Here is a 19,938-nt window from a genome sequence, read left to right on the forward strand (position 1 = left end):
GTGATATCACAAAAAATGATGACATATTCAGCATGATGTATTGAGACGTGATATGAGACGTTACCACCTTTGTCTAAAATCATTTGTAATTAGTGTAGAATGCAGCAGCTAGAGCACTTCTCACTGGTTTTAGTGTCATCACATTGATTATGTGTGTCATTTAGAATTAACCTTAAAATACTACTAACGGTTTACAAAGCCTTAAATAATCTTGCTTTGTCCTATATTTTGGAATCCAAGAGCCAAGCTTAAAAGAATTGGTGAGGCGGCCTTTTGCTGTTATGCACCTAAAATCAGGAATAGCTTACCAATTGAAAGTCGCCAGACTAGTACTGTGGATCATCTAAAAAAACTGCAAAAAACCCATTACTTTAATATGGATTTTTCGTAGCTACTTTTCAGTTATATTCTTAGTAGACTATATGGGCATAGGATTATCATATCCTTCAGGGATCTGCTATTTGTGCTAACCCCGACTATTCTCTTTCCAGTTCTTCTGTGCCACCACCACCTGATCTAGGCTCCTGAGATGCTGGAATGAAGGCGAATGTCTCAGCTGTCCTCAAGACCTACTTCATCAAATCCTATCATTTGAAGAATGAAAACTAAGAAGTTTGATTTAGGAACATTTATGTTAGGTGGAAGTGGGGGCCCTTGGAGCCTGTGCAGCTTTTGTTTTTCTCACCAGCCTAACTGGAGTTTTTTTTTTGTTTGGTTGTTTGTTTTTTCTGTCATCCTGGCCATCTGACCTTATCTTGTTCTGTTGTTATTTATTCTTTACTATATATTGCCTAATCGTAAATGTTTTCTCTTTTCTTGTAACTTTTATTTATCATGTTGTGAAGCATTTTGAGGTACATTGTTGTATGAAAATGTGCTATATAGATAAATGTTGTTGCTAATGTTGTCCCAACAACTTATGCAATGGCAAGAAGAAATATGATAAATATTGCAAAGTGCAAATACATAGGAAAAAGCACCACACACAGTAACAAAAAGTACAATTATGAAGAACTAGTTATTGTGCAAAATCGCAGAAAACAATCTCCATGTGTTTAGATCTCAGTTTTTTACCTTGCTATGCTAAATGAATTTCCTTTATGATATGAGATATAAGACATATCTGAGGATTATTGTGAGGGGTAGAAAGGCCAGGAGACGGTTTATGTAGGCAGAGATGTGGTCAGGGAAAGCAAAGGGTCAAGAATCAAAGGAGAAAGACAGTTTTGAAAAGTCAAAGGCAGAGATTTTGGAAGGTTGTGTATCCACTAGGGGATGATGCATGGTTTGATCACCACCATATTTAATTCTGTGATGTCATCAGTATGACAGTCATGGTGAGGTGACACTTCACAAGGGCATCACATAAACAAAGGCAGTCAAAAACTAAATCAAAATGGAAAATGATCCTTAGAAACAGAATTTTTATGTCAAAAAACATGGTGAGGACTCAAAAATATTTGTATAAAAAGTGTTTTTTAACTTTATCCCAATTAAATTCTTACTTTTTAAAACTACTTAGTGCTTGAAATGGTGCAGCATTTCCAAATGTCTGCCTTTAACTTGTAATAAGTGCCACAAACAAAGCAATAAAAGTAATTTCAGTTTGCGTTTTCTTGCACATTTCAGGTTTTTTTGCTTGGTGCCACCATAACCGACACATTTACTCTTGAACCTAATATATCTCTTGTTTGCTGCGTTATATGTTTAAACTGATTAGCGTCCATCACAGTAAGTAAAATCTGGTTTCCTTTCCTCATTAATCAAAATGGAAAATAACTATGTCATTCATAATAGCTTTTAAATTGTAATTTTTAAAAGGCATCAGCAAAGCTCATTCAACTACCTCAACCAACACACATCTTCAGGGGGCTGCTGGCTTGACACATAATCAACCATAATTCCTAATAAAAAGGCATAATGAAAAATCTGTTTTAAGATTAAGCTAACTTGCATTATATTTTTCCTACATAAGTTTATCCTGTCTATTTTAACCCTTTATGTCATTCCTTGTCCACAGTTTCCACCCGCATTACTCAACCGGAACCTCCACAGCACTCTCTACCTTCCATGAGATGCATTTTTTTTTTTGTTAAACTATAGTCTATACTACTTGTGATTTGTTTTACAATTTTGTTGTCTACTGTTTGTTAAGTTAGTAGTAGAATTTTTTGTTTGCTTTGAATAAGTAAAAAGTTGTAATGGGGAATGTTATTACAATGAAATAGTTAGTACATTCAGTTGCTTCATTTGTGTGTAGACTCTTAGGGCCTTGGTTTTTATAAGAGGAATGTGCAGTGTCTTTAGGGACAATAAAATATTGAGTGTGTTTAAGATGTTTAAAGGAATATTCCACCCAAAAATTATTTTTTTATTTTACTTACCCAATGAAGTTTGTAGTAATGGCTGAAAAAAGTGTTAATCTCATATTTTATGCAGAACAGAGATAAGAAAAGTTTATGATATAACAAACAAATGGTGATCAGTGTTGTACAATGGCAAACGATGTGAAAACATACAGTATGTGGAAGAAAGAAAAAAAAAATCTCATGTTATTCATGGCATATAATCCACATGTCAGCTACACAGTCATGAACACAAAGCGTAGAAAAACCACATATTATTCACAAAATATTGTTAAATTGATACTTCCAAAAAATGCATCACACTTCATAAACACAAAATGCTGGTCATATAGGACTGAGTTTTTGAGTTGAAGATACGACTGGAGAGGAGGATCTTCAATTTAAAAAGTCTAGTGAAGCCATAGATACAGTATGGTTTTATTTCTTAAATGTTTCAGGAACCTTTTCCTCTTCTATAATTTCCTTTATTATGGCATAGTGTTTAACTAGAAACCTCTGCGGCGACTATGCATGAGTGAATGCCGGGAATTGCTTCACTGTAAGTTTGGTAAAATCATGGAAATGTTGCTGAGCTCAAGTAAATGTATTGAAGGGATTATACAAGGAGGACATTAACTAATTTTTAGTGGATTATAATGGTGCAGCAGTCTTTTAAATGTCAGTGAGAGCTAGAGATCGGTCGAATAATTGTGGCCAAAATTATGACTTGATCTTTGAGTCAGCAGTGCTATCTACTATGCTTCAACCAACCATAGATGCAAGCGGAATAATAACCACAATCAAAATACAAAAATGGCCACAAAATGGCAATAAGTAAAAAAGTACATATCACTGTGTTTGCTGCATTCCATTAGGTGGTGCAGTGACTGGCCTTGCCATGCAGCTTTTTGATGTCCAGTAGTAAAGATACAACGTACATTGCACCTATGCAGAAGAAGCTGATGTACCCTCTAAATGAAAATAATTCAAGTTTGTTTTTAAACACATATGAGTCACAAATCAGTCTGGAGTACTGATTGTGTAATGACACCACACATTTGTTTTAAAGATGAAAATTATTCATGCATGAGCAAAGCAGAGAGGGCATAAAATATAAGGTTGAGTACGAATGCAAGAATGTGCACTTTCCTGATCTGGTAGAGATGTCTTCATCTAACATGGATGCTACAGCTCTGTGATGTCACACTGGCCTTGCAAAGCATAATGGGTTGCTGGAAAAAAGTTTACCTAAATTGGGTGCACAGCAGATTTTCAGGAAATAATTCAGTGAACAAGGTCACTAGCGAACCGAGCAAAGTTCCTGCAAAAAATGCTTTGCCAAATTTCACTGATCAACCCTGTGGTGACTGGTAGTGAGATCAGCTATGTTATATGGGTTGGAAATGGTGGCACTGACCAGAAAGCAGGAGGCAGACCTGGAGGTGGCAGAGTTAAAAATGCAGATTTGCATTGGGCGTGACGAGGATGAACAGGATTAGAAATGAGTACATTAGAGGATTAGATCAAGTTGGATGGTTGGGAGCCAAAGTCAGAGAGGCGAGATTGTGTTGGTTTGCACATGTGCAGAGGAGAGATGCTGTGTGTATTGGGAGAATGATGCTAAGGATAGAGCTGCCAGGGAAGAGGAAAAGAGGAAGGCCTAAGAGAAGGTTATGGATGTGGTGAGAGAAGACATGCAGGTGATGGGTGTAACAGAACAAGATGCAGAGGACAGAAAGATATGGAAGAAGATGATCCTCTGTGGTGACCCCTAACGGGAGCAGCCGAAAGAAGAAGAGAAGATGATCTGGCTGTGTTCACTCAGCACAATCTTTAGTAGTGCAGGTTAAGATAATCAGTTGGTATAATACAAGGCTTTGGTGAAAAGCCTGACTTCCGAGGCATCTGAAAAGTGGTGTTAGGAATGAGCCAAAGAAGATTAATAGCTCACAGTATTGAGTGAACATTGGAAGAGAATGTAAAGGTTTAGACAACCTGGATATCTAGCAACCAATTTATCTAGCCCAGTTTATAAACATCTGAAACAATTAATAAGTATAGACAACAGGGCGATATTCCCAAGCAGGTGTCTGCTATCCACACCACTAACATAACTAAGATGAAATTGTCAATGTATTGAATAGGTTAGGTATGGGTGATTGATTTGGCAATGAAGGCCTGTTATGTTATCATCTTTCATCATCTGATGTATGTAAATACATTCTTTCACATTAAAGAGACATTCAAACTACGGATCTAGTATTATACCTGAATGTGATACTATGTTCATCAGAAATTAACACATATCTTTAATCATAGGAATCCAGTCATGGCTGTCCATCAATCCGCTGACAATGTTTTCCATGCATTTGTCCATCTCCGTCACTTCTCCTCTTCTGTTTACACTGGTGGGAGAGTAGCCCAATTTGGAAAAGACTGAACATTGGGCTGGGGAATTGACCCCCCACTGGCACAGTGGGTCGATGGTGATGCCTTGCCACTGTGTTCTCCTCTTCTTGATGGGTCCATTATTGTTCAAAGTAATGGACTCCTTCAGTTATGGTTTGCCTTTAAAACACGCGATCCTCAGAAATTATCTCAAGCTGCCTATGTGAGATAAAGCTTCAAGTAGTCCATCCAGCATTTCTTCAGGCCACCCCAAGGTCTGAATCCTTGTAATCCATCGATCTATACATAAACCTATTTTCTGTATCAACTTTCTCGATTACAGTATTGTGGAGCTAGAACTAGAGTGTATCCCAGTAGCACCAGGTTCAAAGAAAAAAAAATGGTGGTGGATAGGTTACCAGTAAATCAGTGTATACTCTGTGGCAAGCGGCTGGGGGCGGTGCCCAGCCGGGACACGCAGAAGGACCGGAGGAGGGATTACACCTCCTCCGGACTACGAGGGGGCGACCGCCCTGGTGGCTATGGGGACCATGGGAAAAGAACATGAAAGCTCAACCCTATAGGGGCCTATAGTCACCTCCAGGGGGCGCCCAAATGCCTGGAGAGCCCTGGTCATCAGCACTTATGCCACATCCGGAAGTGCTGGAGGGAAGAAGACCAGGGACACCCGGAGTTCATCGGGAGGCACCTGGAGCACGTCCAGGTGAAGATAAAAGGGGCCTCCTCCCTCCATTTGATAGCTAGAGTTGGGTGGAAGGGGACGAAGCCTGGAGGAGAGCAGTGGAGGCGGTCAAAGAGAGAAAGGCATTGAGGAAAAGGCCTGGACTGAGGGTGTGTGGTGCAGGGGCACTGAGTTGTGTGAGGGACTCATTTTATTGTAAATAATAGTTGGAGATGAATATACGTGTGTTGGCGCTTGAACCATCGGTGTCCGTCTGTCTGTGTCCGGGCTACCTTCCACAACTCACACTGGGAAAATTTAAAATACTTGGAGAAAAACCCCATCACAGAGAGAGTGCAAGCTCCACTAAAACAGTAAGTGAACCAGGAACCGAAGCCTAAGCCCCAGAGATGCAATGATGTAGCACCAGCTACCATTCTGCTACAACTCCCCCACACTCTTTTTGTTTCTCAGTTAGCAGAAGAGACAAAAAAAAAAAAATACATTTGTTTTATAGTATCTTTGATTATGAGTACCATGTCATTAACTAAAGCTCACTGAACAGAACCCATGCAAAGAGACCTTTGATGCTGTTCAACACTTATAAGGACATTAAAGAGCAAAGCACTGCTTGAGCACTGAGAACCTCTAGATAAACAGATGCAAACTGCTTCCTACTTCTTCAGTTGTTTGCATCTTATTATTTTTGTAAATCATTTCAAGAATTATCTTAGATATCAGCAAATGAAATCATGAAAATATGATTTTGAAAGGTAAAGAGATGCTACGTCCCTCACTGGATAACTAACCACACATCTGAGGTAGTTTCCCACGGTCTGCACTTTAAATAGATCCAGGAAGAGCAGAGCGTCTCTTGTATCAGTATGAGCTGGTCACACACTGCCTGCTAAAACAGGCTTGTGGCTCGAAGCAAAAAAACAGGCAATATAGGCCTGCATGCATCATGTGTGAATTCCGGCTTAGTAACATGATAAAGAACGTGAAATGCCTAAAAAAACTGCAATGCATTCAAAGAGATGAGAGAAACGCAGCCCTGCTTAATATACAGTATTTGCTTGTCTTTCTATATATTAAGTGTGTGTGTGTGTATAAATAAATGTTTATATGTAAATAAATATATGAAGGCATTCAGGTGCATGCAGACTAAAAGGCTTTGTGGTTGTGGTTGTGGCTTACTTTGCCAGGTTGTTCGTTTTGCAAATTGGAGGAGAGTTGGCGCTTCTTTATCCAGCGGCTAAAAAAAATGAAAAAATTTGCAAAATATGGCTTTGCTCATTTTTGCCCTCTCGGAGGCTGAAGACAAAGCTCTTGGAATCACCTGACTTGAGCAAGATCACTTTTCGTGACAAAGCTCTGAGGCTTTGCTTCCGGAGCTAGAGAGTGTGTGAGTGAAAGAAGTGCGCAATGACGTGTGCCTTGTTTCAGAGTCGACGCTCTGAGGCTGTGAGAAAGGAAAGCACTTCTTGTGCGTTTCTGCTTTCTTTCCAGTAAATGGGGCCCAGCTGCCAGCACATGGCTGTAACTGATAACAAAGCAGCCAATGCAGCTGAAGAGCATCAGTACACCATCCCATTTTCAAAAGTATGACAGCAACTTTCACCCATTTTTTTTTCTCCTTTGAAATGCAAATGGCGTTGTGAATGATAAAGTGTGAGCTTTGAATTGTGACCCCTAAAATGTTTGCCTACAGCAGTGTGTTTGTGAAACAAACCTATCAAGGTGGTGGGCAATCTATGAAAGTGGTACTGTTCTGTTTATTTGACATGTGGACTTGCAGCAATCATTCATGCACTAAATTAGAGAATATGAATTGGTGCAATGTATGTACAGTATGTCCAAATATATACAATAAGACATAAAATGAATGCTGCTGAGAGTTATTTTTCAAGTTCAAAGGTGACTGAGACATGGTATTATTTAAGAATCTCATCTTATTTTTTGGCCAGGTACTTATATATGGAGAGGTCATATCTATAATATAACGCAAGTGGTAAATCTGCAAAGTTACACATTCAGGTTTTAGCCAAGTCTAAGTCTTAGGCCAGATTTCTTGGCTCCCTGTCTGTGTCACTGTGTTACTACTGGGCTGAAAGATCTTGTTCCTTATCTGGGAGGTTTTCACTTATGCAACAGTCACCAGCATCTGGAAAACTGACATGTCAGTCTGTGTGGAATTAATAAAGAATGTCGTAAGCACTTAGGTTAAGACTCATTTGGGTCACACACTGATTGTGCTAATACAATTTTATATGACAGCCTGTAGTTGCCCCCACCATCTTCAGGTTTTTTCTCGCACATTTTGTACTTGTACAAGGTATTAGGGGCACTACACTAAATTTGAGCTTGGCCTCCTTCTGCTCCTAAAACAGCCTCCGTTTTTTGTTGCATGGATTCCATAAGATGTTGGAAATATTCCTTTGAGATTCTGGTCCATGTTGACATGACTTCATCGCACAAGTTCTGCACATTAATGCTGAGAATCTCCTGATCCTCCACTTCCCAAAGGTGTTTTGTTGGATTCATATCCAATGAATGGGAAGGTCACTGAAGAACCCGGAACTCATGGTCATGTTCATCAGACTAGTTTGAGATGACTTTTTGCTTTGTGACATGGCATTTATCATTTTGAAAGGAGCAGTCAGAAGATGAGTAAATTGTGGCCATTCAGGGATGTACGTGGCCAGCAACAATACTCAAATATGCCATAACATTGAAGTAATGAGTGATTGGTATTAAGGACCCAAAGTGTGCCAAGAAAGCATTCCTCACACCATTACACCACCATCATCAGCCTGGACTGTTTACACAAGAAAGGTTGTGGAACAGGCTATATTTTTCCAGTTTTTTATCCAGGTTTGGTGAACCTATGCCTACTGTAGCCTCAGCTTTCTGTTCTTAGCTTATAGGACTGAAACGCACCATAGACCTCTTCTGTTGCAGCCCATCTGCCTCATCTCATTCTGAGATGTTTTTCTGCTCACTACAATTGTACAAAGTGGTTATCCAAGTTACCGTAGCCTATCTGTCATCTCAAACCAGTCTGGCCACTCTCCTCTGACCGCTCTCAGAACTGCTGCTCTTTAGATGCTTTTTTTTCCTGAGTAAACTATAGAAATTGTTGCGTGTTTTAATTCCAGGAGATTGACAGTTACAGAAATACTCAAATATTATACACTTCCTGGCCAAAGAAAAAGTCACTGTTTGAATTTAATAAACAATTACCTAAAAGCTAATGATGGGATCCTTATTACAGTGATTAATATGTTTCACTTGGCAGTAATCCCTTTAACTGATGCAGTGCGTAGTTCTCATTCTATAAGCCAACATGTCTGAAGATGTTACTCGTGATTGCGCAAAAGTTGTTACTGCATTTCAGAAGGGGCAAATTATATTAGACTGCTTCAAGCAAAGAAAACAATTATGGAGATTGCTGACATATATACAATTGGGTTAAGAACTGTCCAATGTATTATTAAAATCTGGAAGCTTTTACCATAAACATCGGGGAAGAAATGTCATCACCACCAAAATCTTCAACGACTGTGACCAGAGATCGTTAAAACAGCGGGTGAAGTGAAATCGTAGAAAATTGACAGTCGAGCTTTTGGCTATGTTAGTGAAAGTAAGAGTATTTCCATGTGCACAAAGCAACAAGAACTTACTGGATTGGGACTAAATAGCTATATGTCCACAATAAAACCACTTGTTAGTGAAATTAATTGAAAAAAAAATACTTTGGTCTCCTGGGAAAAATAAAGATGACTGTAGAGCAATGCAAAAAGGTTATGGGATCTGATGAGTCCAGGTTTACTCTATTTCACAGTGATTAGTGCATTAGAGTGAGAAGAGAAGCACACAAAGTGATGGACCCATCATCCATATTGCCCACTACAAACGCCTCTAGAGGCAGTGTTATGATCTGGGGTTGCTTCAGTTAATTTGGTCTAGGCTTAGCAATATTAGGCAGCTATAAAATTAAGTTGTGTAAGTACCTGAATCCACTTGATGACCAGGTTATGCCATCAATGGATTTTTCTTCCTTGACAGCACGGGCATATTCCAGAAAGACAATGGCAGGTTTCAAATTGTGAAAGAGAGGTTCAGGAAGCATAAAGAAGCATTTACACCTATGAATTAGCCACCAGAGTCATGATCGTAAGCCCATCAAAAGACTTTGGGATGTGATGGACGAAAATAAATGTTGAGACATTGCATAGGTACATTGAATCAATACCATGATGAATGCACACCACAACAAAATATTAACATATATATGTAGAATATTTGTCTATAATATAATAAAATATAATATCGTATGTTGTAGCTAAGTGTAGCATATCATTCTTAAACATTCTTAACTAAAATGGGGTCATGTTGAGCTACAGCTTTTTCTGGTAGCATTGGGTACAAGGTAAGACAGGACAGGACACAAATCCATCTAAACATCCAATCAGGCACAAAGCATCACTTACTCTCACTCAAGGCCAGTTATGAGATGCCAATTAACCTATCCTGCATGCGTGTAATATAATATAATATAATATAATATAATATAATATAATATAATATAATATAATATAATATAATATCTGCGATGGGCTAACACCCTGTCAAGGGAATTGTTCCTGCCTTTCGTCCTGTTGTAATTGTAAAAAAAATACAGAAGATTTGTGTTGCTACAATGTGAAATCAGTCTGCTCTTTCAACATTGATAATATTCATATTTTCTGAATTGACTAAAAATATGGCATAATTGTTGAAGAATCTAAAATAACAGACAAAAAAGAAAAATGAAAGGAAGTCATACAGTAATTATTAGAAAAAGCAGGTCCAACAACAACAGCCCTCAGACCTGATTGGTAGTTTAACACAAAAGGTAAGAAACAGGAAGTTCGACATTGGATTATTTTAGGTAACGCTCAGTGCAGTAATGTGGCCTATTTTAAATGTGGACTTATGAAACTGTCTGGTGTCCTAGTTTTTCGTAACTCAAAAGTGTCAGCCCTACTGATCAGTAAGCCAAAGCCTTGTTACAGGACTAAGTGCCTAAATGAAAACTATTTTAAAAGTAAAGGCAAACAATTTATTTTGATGCATTGAGCAACCAAAAAGCAGTTTTGACTGGATCATGCTCAAAATAAGAAAACATGGATGAATACTGTACACAAAATAAAACTTATATGTAAATGTTTTTAATATAAATACAAATTTTGAACTACATAAGCACATAAAAAATACATTTTGAAAGGTCAATGTTTATCAAAAATGTAATTCCAACTCCAAGGACTTGGTCACCTTCTGTGTAGAGTTTAGACATTATCCCAGTGTCTCCATCTGCTTTTCTTGGGTCCTTTCATTTCAACCCACATCACTAAACACTCACTTGATTTGATTAGGTAAGAAACTGGTTCATAGATACAACAGCATTTTAAATCATCAATGCATTTCAAGTAAAATCTAAATTAGCTTTCATTAACATGGTCATGCTATAATGTACATGTTTCTTATGCAAAACAAATGTATTAAAATTAAAATGTACAGTGTATGTTAGAGCTGATGCTTGAAAAAGGCAAGGGCAGCAGTGGCCCACTGGCAAGGAATGCCTGACATTCTGTTAGGGGAATAGAAGTGAGTTTGAGTCTGCAGTGGCACAGATGAAGCAGTAAATAGTAAATATGGATAATGATCAGGGAATGACGATGTAATGCTTCACGTATCCAGCAACAACAGTTTGAATCCAATGTGCAGTCAAGGCCAGTATATGGAGTTTGCATGTTCTTCATGGGTCTTCAGGTACTTCAGTTTTTATGCTACATCTCCAGAAGTGTGCAAACTCTGTTGATTGACAGTTCTGAATTGACCTTGTTTCGGTGAGTGTGTGTTAATAGACTGACGCCCCCTACAGGACCGATGGGCTCTGGCCTCCTGGCTTGAATTAAGCAGGTTTGGAACTTAACCTGACAAGATACATCTGATAGGTTATTCTGATCAATGATATTGCAGTATTGCCTAGTGCAGTAAACTGTAGTCATAAAGTTATAAACCATTCTCGAGAAGATTTTGAAAAAAATCAGAACAATACCCTACACAAGAAACAAGATAAATGTGTAATGCCTAATGGAAATTTAGCATACTATTCAGTTCTTATGATGCCATTCATGTGGTGTGGTATATTCTTGAGAAACTTAAAAAAACATTTTGAATTAGCAGTATTTTCTTTAGAAATGGTATTATTAAGGAGTAATAGGATGCCTTTTTTGCTTTTTATTTCAATTGCGTATTTTTGTACTGTCACAGTTTATAGAAAGAGGAAGGAGTTACAAATTTGAAACATTTACAAACAACTGACTTCGTGGGTACCTGATAAAGTTACCATTTTTATTTGGCATGTGATTTTTTTTTTGTTCTGAATAGGTTTTTCCAGAAATACAGTTTGTGATTCACTGCGTGATTTAATCACCTGCTATGCACAGACCAGAAGACATGTACTGTATGTGACAGCCATCTGTCTTTGTATATTTAATTTTTTATTTGTCCTGTTGTGTAACAGAATTCCAGGCAATCTGACACAGTCAGTAGGAGCAGTTATGATGGCTCAAAATAAAGAAACTGAGCTATAGAAGAAAGGCCTCAGTACCCAGCAAAATAATCACTGGTAGGAATATAATATAATATAATATAATATAATATAATATAATATAATATAATATAATATAATAAGCCACATTAACATTTTCAAAATTACTTTCTCTGGCCCTTCTTGTACAGCGCCACTGTGTTGTCAGACCAGTCCAGTTTGTTGTTCATGTGAACCCCCAGGTACGTGTAGATCTGCACCATTTCCACATCCTCCTCCTGAATGGTGACAGGCCTCAGAAATCTATTCAACAGCACAGAAGGCATAAGAATGTAGAATAAAGAGAATACTGGAAGAAGAGTGTTCAAGTAACTCCACTAAAATAAAAAGAATAACAAACTACAAAAAGGGTTTGAAGAAATATAAAAAGTTAGATATTGATCACTTATTTGTGACTCCATCTATCCATTAGTGAACATGCATTTTCTAGTACAGGGTGGCATGGAGTCACTGCCAGTCCTAACAGCATTCATCACAAACTAGGTACCAATTCTGTGCTAATCTCTGCTATGCTGGCAAAAATATTAATTCTGCATTTTATTGTTATCTCACGTCTAAAATATCCAGAAATAAAATTAGTTCCAAAACTTTTTGTCCTAATTCAGCCTATGCTAATGCTAATTGATACTTGTGTATAGTCAGCAATGAAGGCTGTAAGAGCCAAGTTAATTTTAATGTTAAATTCATATAACTGATTGCTTAATTTGAATAGAATATAGTTTTAGCATAGCTACATAGATAATTGAAGATTTTTGTTTACCCCATGTATGCTAAATTGTTAATGTAATAATCTTAATGTTGTGATATGTTTCTGATATGACAATAGAATGATCTCAGATTGTTAAATAAACAGTTAGAGAGAAGCATGAATTATTAGATAGATTAGATCGAATGATAGAGGCATATAGTTCTCTGACCGTATGCCCTGAAATATGTCATAGTTTATGTAAAAACTTATAGAAACTTAAAGCAATGTAACTAAAATACAAAGGCTTTAAACAAAAACATCACAGACAAGAAATATTTCTTTGTGTGCATCATCAATTTTTTTCTTAATTTTATGTGAACTGTTTTGTTTGAATTTGATTAAAACAGGGGTGCCCAATACATTGATTGCGATCGATCGGTAGATTGGAAAGGTAGTGCAAGTAGATCACGTTGCATTGAAAAAAATGTTTTTTTTAAATGTTAATCTATCATATATCCTCCCTATGGCATTTGCCACTTGATTGACATACAGGGTGGCCAGTCTGAGACCTCTTTTCTTCTAACACACTGGTCATCCTGCACGCACGATCAAACGGCTATCTAAGTGGTCTAGTTAGCCTTCCAATTTATATCGACTAAAGAAGGGATTTAAAAAAAAATTGTTGGTTATGGGTTGGATGTGGAATTGGAAGAGGATTTTTTTCTCTCACAATGTCACAATCGAAGTGCGTTTGTCTGATCTGTCAATCTATCATTGCTATTACAAAGAAGGAAAATGTGGAAAGGCACTTTCGAACTGTTCATACAAAAACTACGAAACTGACTTCCTTCGGAAAAGCAATCTGAGAAAGAGAAAAGAGAGGGAACTAAAATCACAGTTAATCAGACTGCCATCATTTTTCACTCGGCTGAATTCTAAAGCAAAGGCAGACACACCGAAGCATCGTTCCGGGTGAGTCACTTGATCATTAAGCATAAGAAGTCCTTCCAAGTTGGAGAGATGATAAAAAAAAGGCCTTCGTTGAGACAGCAATTCCTGCTGAGATTTTAAGACCTCTGGCCGGAGAAAAAGGAGTTTCTCCTTGTCATTCAACATGCAGAATACAAGCAACTTAATAACGATAAATGGCCGCTAGACTTGGCATTTTTTTCCAATCTGACCAACATGTTGAATGAGCTTAATTTACAGCTGCAAGGAAAAGAGAACTCCATGGTCAATATGATTAGCTCAGTTAATGCTTTCAAACGAAAAATGCAACATCTGTCCTCAAAGCTGCAGCGCCTTGATTTGGGGAACATCCAAAACCTCGCGTCAGAGCTGGAGACGCAATGGAAGGCGTGTGCGCAACTTGACAGCATACGCTACACAGAGCACATTGAAAACTGTCTGTTAGACTTTGACAGATGGTTTCAAGACTCAGCTTTACTTGAACCAATTGCTACATTTAAGTGCTATCCATTTAGGGAAGATGTTGAGGGTGATTCACTCGCATCAGAAATTGCAACACTGTTTCACCTAAAACTCCTCTATAGTGGAGGATGAGATTTTGACATTACAGGATGACATTCAGCTGAAGTCTGGGGCTCTTGGACAGTTTTGGAACTTACTCACAGAGGAAAAGTACCCAAAAATGAGGAAATGTGCTACCTCCTTGACTGCATTATTCGGCTCTACTTATTTATGCGAGTCAGCCTTTTCCCACATGAAGATTATTAAATCCAAATACTGTAGTGACCATAAATGTATTGAATTGTTATTCTGCCATAAAGGTTATTCTGTTATGCAAGGTACAACAACATATATTTTATGTATAAAGTATACATATATAACGTATATATATATATATACTGTATATATATATATATATATATATATATATATATATATATATATATATATATATATATATATACGTATATATATACGGGCATTTTTAATGTAGGTAGATCATTTCAACCTGGTCATTTTAAAAGTAGCTCGCAAGCCAAAAAAGTGTGGGCACCCCTGCTCTACAGTATGCAGATTCACATTCTTATTACATATCTGTTTGTTTCATCACTCATAAGCTGAAAGACACTTTCTGGGAATAAACAGCTTGAAGTAGTCGAATGGCTGGCACTCCGTAGTGTCCACTAGCATGCCATGTCATTTATTGAAGTATAGTAACCAGCTTACCTCCCACGCATCTGTGTCTGTGTAGTCCTCCCAAGGCGCGACATCTGCACGAGCACGATCGGCACTATAATCAGCTGGGAACTGATCAGCTAATGCGGGTATTGGTCTTTCATTTTCGATATCCAGATCATTTGCATCAAAATCAGAAATCGATAAGGGTCTGTGTAGTCCTCCCAGGGCGAAAACTGCACGATCAGCTCAGGAACAAATGGCTGATGCAGGCACCTGACTTTTGTTTTCGATCTTCAGATCACTTGCATTAAAATCGGAATTTGATAAGTTAGAGTCAGGTTCAGCAATAATACACAAAAAATAAATAAATAATAAAGCATGGAGTATTTTTCTTTGTGCATTTACTTCGCTCTATCACCAGATGTAGACGCCACTCTTGACGTTGTTTACTCCACACTACTCAGCCAAACACAGGGATTCAATATCAAGTCAACAAGTCTAACAGTCCTCCTAGTAAAAAGGGTTTCCCTATAACGTAATGGTGAGTTTTATCGACGTTTACGGCTTTTTTAAGTTTAGTCGACATCCGTCCTCAACCCACTGTGTCAACAAAAGTCGACATCCGCCCTAAAAAAGTTAAGGAAAGCCTGAATGAGTCTTTGGGACAGCTTAGCTATTAGCTAAACAAACAAGCTTGATGGACTGAATGGTCTCCTCTCATTTGTTAAATTTTGTATGTTCTTATGTTCTTAAGCAGGTTTGAGAATGTATATACTGTAAGAGTAAACACACAAGATTCTCATAAAGGGTCTGGGGCAACCGAAGGCAAACCCCATATATTGAAATATGCAAAAGAAAACACATGGTATAGCACTAGTTCGTAGATTATTTCCTTGTGGTGTTCGAGTCTGCCCCAAGATGGCAGTATCTCCAGCTATGATGGTTTCTGGAAGAGGTGGAGTGATAAGAATATGTCAAAGACATCATAAAGGTTTGGGGCAGCTATCCGTATATTGTTTTTCCCAACTGCAAAAGTTTATGTTTTTGAAGCATGATGTGCATAGAACAGAGTTCACAACAGAACTGGCTATAGTAGCCCAAGATGGAGGCTTTAAAGGTCTGAAGAGGAACTGATGTCAGCAAAGGGGCTGGAACCAGATGTGACGTCATCAAAGGGGCCAGCTTTGGAAGTGACGTCTTCTGAGGCGCTGGAACCTTGCAGGATTTCCCGGGAAAGGTCTGTAGGGAACTGAGAAAGACAGTCAGCGTGCTCCACTGCCCCCCGATCAGATGTTTTATTACACTTACTCAGACCCTTTAGTTGCCACCTACTCACACACGTGTGAGCGGGTATAGTTGGTTGGTACCCGGAAGGGACATTACCAATGTTGGCCAGCCAACCTTCTTTCTACAGAGGGGAAAGAAGAAGAGAGCACACTGCCCCCAGTTGCCATCAACTAAACCTGTAAGCTGTTGTCCAAGCACACGTGTGTGACAATACGAATGAACTGAAACCACAATACAACAGATGAACCTCAGAAAAATGTGTTTAACAAATGTCTAAAATTAATCTACTCTTTATGTTCAGCTTGGTATTGAACATTTTTGAAAAGAAGGACTACACTGCTTATATTCACATTATGCAGAATCACAAAGTGCCTTTTGATGTCAGGTTTACAAAATGTTGGTAAAAAAACTCTAACAGATTAACAGTATGTTATCTTAACATGATTGTTCATCCATTCATTTTCTGAATTTGTGTTTGATACAAGTTTATAGGCAGTTGGAGTCTAGCCTCAGAGCAAATGGGCACAAGACATCTTCCTGGCAAATATTCACACTCAGTAACACCATGGAAGTTTTGAGACTGCAATCAAAATATATGTCTTTGAGACAGCAAACACCAACAGAGACAGATGGCTGAACCACGCTGAGGATTAGCAGGCTGGGAAACCCTTCAAGCTCTCTTGAATTGTGAGGCATCACCACCACTTTGCCACTGAACAAGAGATAGTAATTTATCTGGCAAAAATCTTCACTTATCCCTATATATTAGAATAATGGATGTTACACATACAAATGGCGTTGTGTCTCAGAATTCCCCATTTATAACAGCAAGAGAAAAAGGAGAATTCTTTCTGCTGGCCTTACTTTAACTGTTTCAATTTGGTAGAATCTTTCTTCTTGAGTTCACTTGTATCTAAATAAGGAAACATCATTAAAGGCTTAACATCCAAAACATTTATTTTCCTAGCTTCTGTTTATTTTCACCTTCATTGAATCTTTCTTTAACAGAGTTTAATTCTGCTACTCATCACCATCTCTTCAAAAGCATAAAAAACAGCAGGATGTTCAATGAATTGCCAAGCTATCTTTCTTTAAGAAGATATTAATCAAGGTTAAGTTTAGGCTTTATTCTTTACTTCCTTATTTTTTTATACTTTCCTAATGGTTTTGAATTAGTGAAGTAAGACGCACTCCATTATTAAAACATATTTACTCTCACAAAGTTATACTCTGCTTACTGATAGAGTGTGCTTATTATTGTTAACTGTACAATGGAAGATTTTTGACCACTGAGTTACCCTAAATGCCACACAAATTGTTTATTGGGGGATGCTCGACTGCTATCTGTAGCTATCTGCTATCTGTAGCCCCATTAAAATACAAGCAACTGCATTGCATGGTTAATGTTCTTTGTAAAACCTGTTAAAAGTCATTAGAATCCCTTTTAAGCCACCAGGGAACAATGCTGCTGCTGTTTTGTGCACTAATTGCATCACACATATGCACTCTACACATATGCTGATCGGCACTTTATTAGGTCCAGCTGCCCCGTCTAGGTAACCAATCAGTGACTTTATTATCGGGGTGTTTATCAAGGCATGTAGGGAGTCACCAATAGATTGTGTGTGAGTGCATGTGAAATTCAGAGGGACATGAGGAAAGACTTGACTTAGAATGTGACATGGAAGTGGCAACCATACCAGCCAACTTGATTTCATCAGGGCCAGTAACTGTGCTGAGATATTCAAACATGACAGTATCATGCATGTGAAAAGAAAGGGTCACCACCCAAACAAAATATCCAGAAAACATCGGTCCTGTGGTCAGAAGAAGACAGATAATGAAGGGGGTCCGAAAGAGGCTGGAATAACTTATGTGAATTATCATATGCTCTGCTGTCAGCCAAATAACAGAGGTGCAGAAAGAGGCAGTAAAGAAGTGTACAATATATGTGTAATAGATGGGGAAATGTGTAATAGATGCATTATTGCAGTATCTAAACTAAAGTGTTACCAAAGAACGATTGACAGTTACAAACTGCATGAAATTGTACAAGTCATTAAAAATGTTTAGTCCTGGATTTAGCAATGACTATATTTCAGGAATTAAGTTTACTTTTATTTAGATGGATTTGATACTGGAACAGATGGTGCAGCACAACTGCTTTGCAGAATGCAAATCCTGAATGGCTTCTGTCTGTGCAGAGTTTACATGTTTCTCTGCCTGCATAGATTTTCACAGGTTACGCTTAAGCAAAGATGAAGTTCACTTGTGACTCTGAGTTTGCTATGAGCCAGTGAGTATAGGTTTGTGTGTGAGTGTGATCTGCAATGGACTGGAACATTATCAAGGGTTAGTTCCTACTTTGTGAGTGGTACAGCCAGGAAAAGCTGCCTGTGAGCCTAAAACTGGGTCAAATGGACTTGATATATACTATTACCAGTAACGGTAACGTGCAGCAAACACACTTGACTTGAGCATTCATAGTTTTCATACTCTTTCTCTGTACATTTAGCATTCGTTTGCTCAGAGGCTGATGTGCTTGCTGCATCCTGAGCAGCTCTTCTTTTCTCCACCATAGCGGCCTGCTTCTTCTATTCTTTCACTGGCATCTTTTCACGTTAGAACTGATTAAGTCAGTGCTTGTGTTGCAATTACGTTTTCCTCAGTTTTTCACTTAAGCTGGCACTTACATCTTCAATCTGCCTCAAGAATGATTTAAGATTTGAAGAGGTAGGGGAAGTGATGGCAAAGGTGGTACAGATGAGAATGGCGCCAATACACATGCGCCACACGGCTGCCCTGCTGGCTGCTGCCGAGAGTTGATTCTACAATATAGTAAAATAAAAATAGAAAGAGGAATAACCTTGGTGGTCAATCATCACCCTGAAAGCGGATAGTAGACGTCACGTAGTATATGTGTACCAAAGGTCAATAGGTCAAACAGTTTGCGAGCTACAGGTGACTTAAAACCCTGGACAGACAAACGGACATCCACAGTATCATATTATATAAGAAGATACAGTGTTTCATCATAGTTTGCTGTGTTGCCTCATGGCTATCTTGTGTTGATTACCAACTAAGTAAAGTTTCCAGATTTTCCTTATATCCTTATGTTTTTTTTGGGTATTCTTAATTTGCCAAGTGTGAGTGAGTGAGTGTGGAGTATGCTTAAGTATGTCCTGTGATGAATTGGCATCCCATCCACTGCTGGTTCATATTTTACATACTCTCATCTCTCTTTACCTACTGGTAGTAAAAGCATGTACTCAGAATTGATGGACGATTATATTAATAGAAAAAGCTGCACTGGGTGAGTTTTGTCTGAAACACAGCCTAGTGGTTTAGCTCTTCAATTTAGAATAGAAACAAATTAATAACAAGTTTGTTTAAGAAGTTTCAACTTATACTTTACTAGCCACACAAGTAATAAAAGAAATTTTACAATAGTTGATATCCTTGCTATGCATGTACCTTCAGCACCTTCACTTGTGTGTCTGAAACCCCCTTGATCGGTGTTCCCATAAAATTTGCTTCTGAGACACTGTCATTTCAAGGTGCATTGCTTGCCTCATGCCCACTTTTATACTTTTTGTCTTAAAAAGGTGACTCTTGTGATGTCTCCTGTGCCTTTACTCCTCACACTTGCACCTCCACTTTCACGATCACGTCACCAAAGCCAAACTGATCAATCACATCAAAGCCAAACTAACTAAACTAACCAATCAGATTGCTCTGTGGA

This window comes from Polypterus senegalus, chromosome 17 (genome assembly GCF_016835505.1).
Source record: "Polypterus senegalus isolate Bchr_013 chromosome 17, ASM1683550v1, whole genome shotgun sequence".
Classification (NCBI taxonomy): domain Eukaryota; kingdom Metazoa; phylum Chordata; class Cladistia; order Polypteriformes; family Polypteridae; genus Polypterus; species Polypterus senegalus.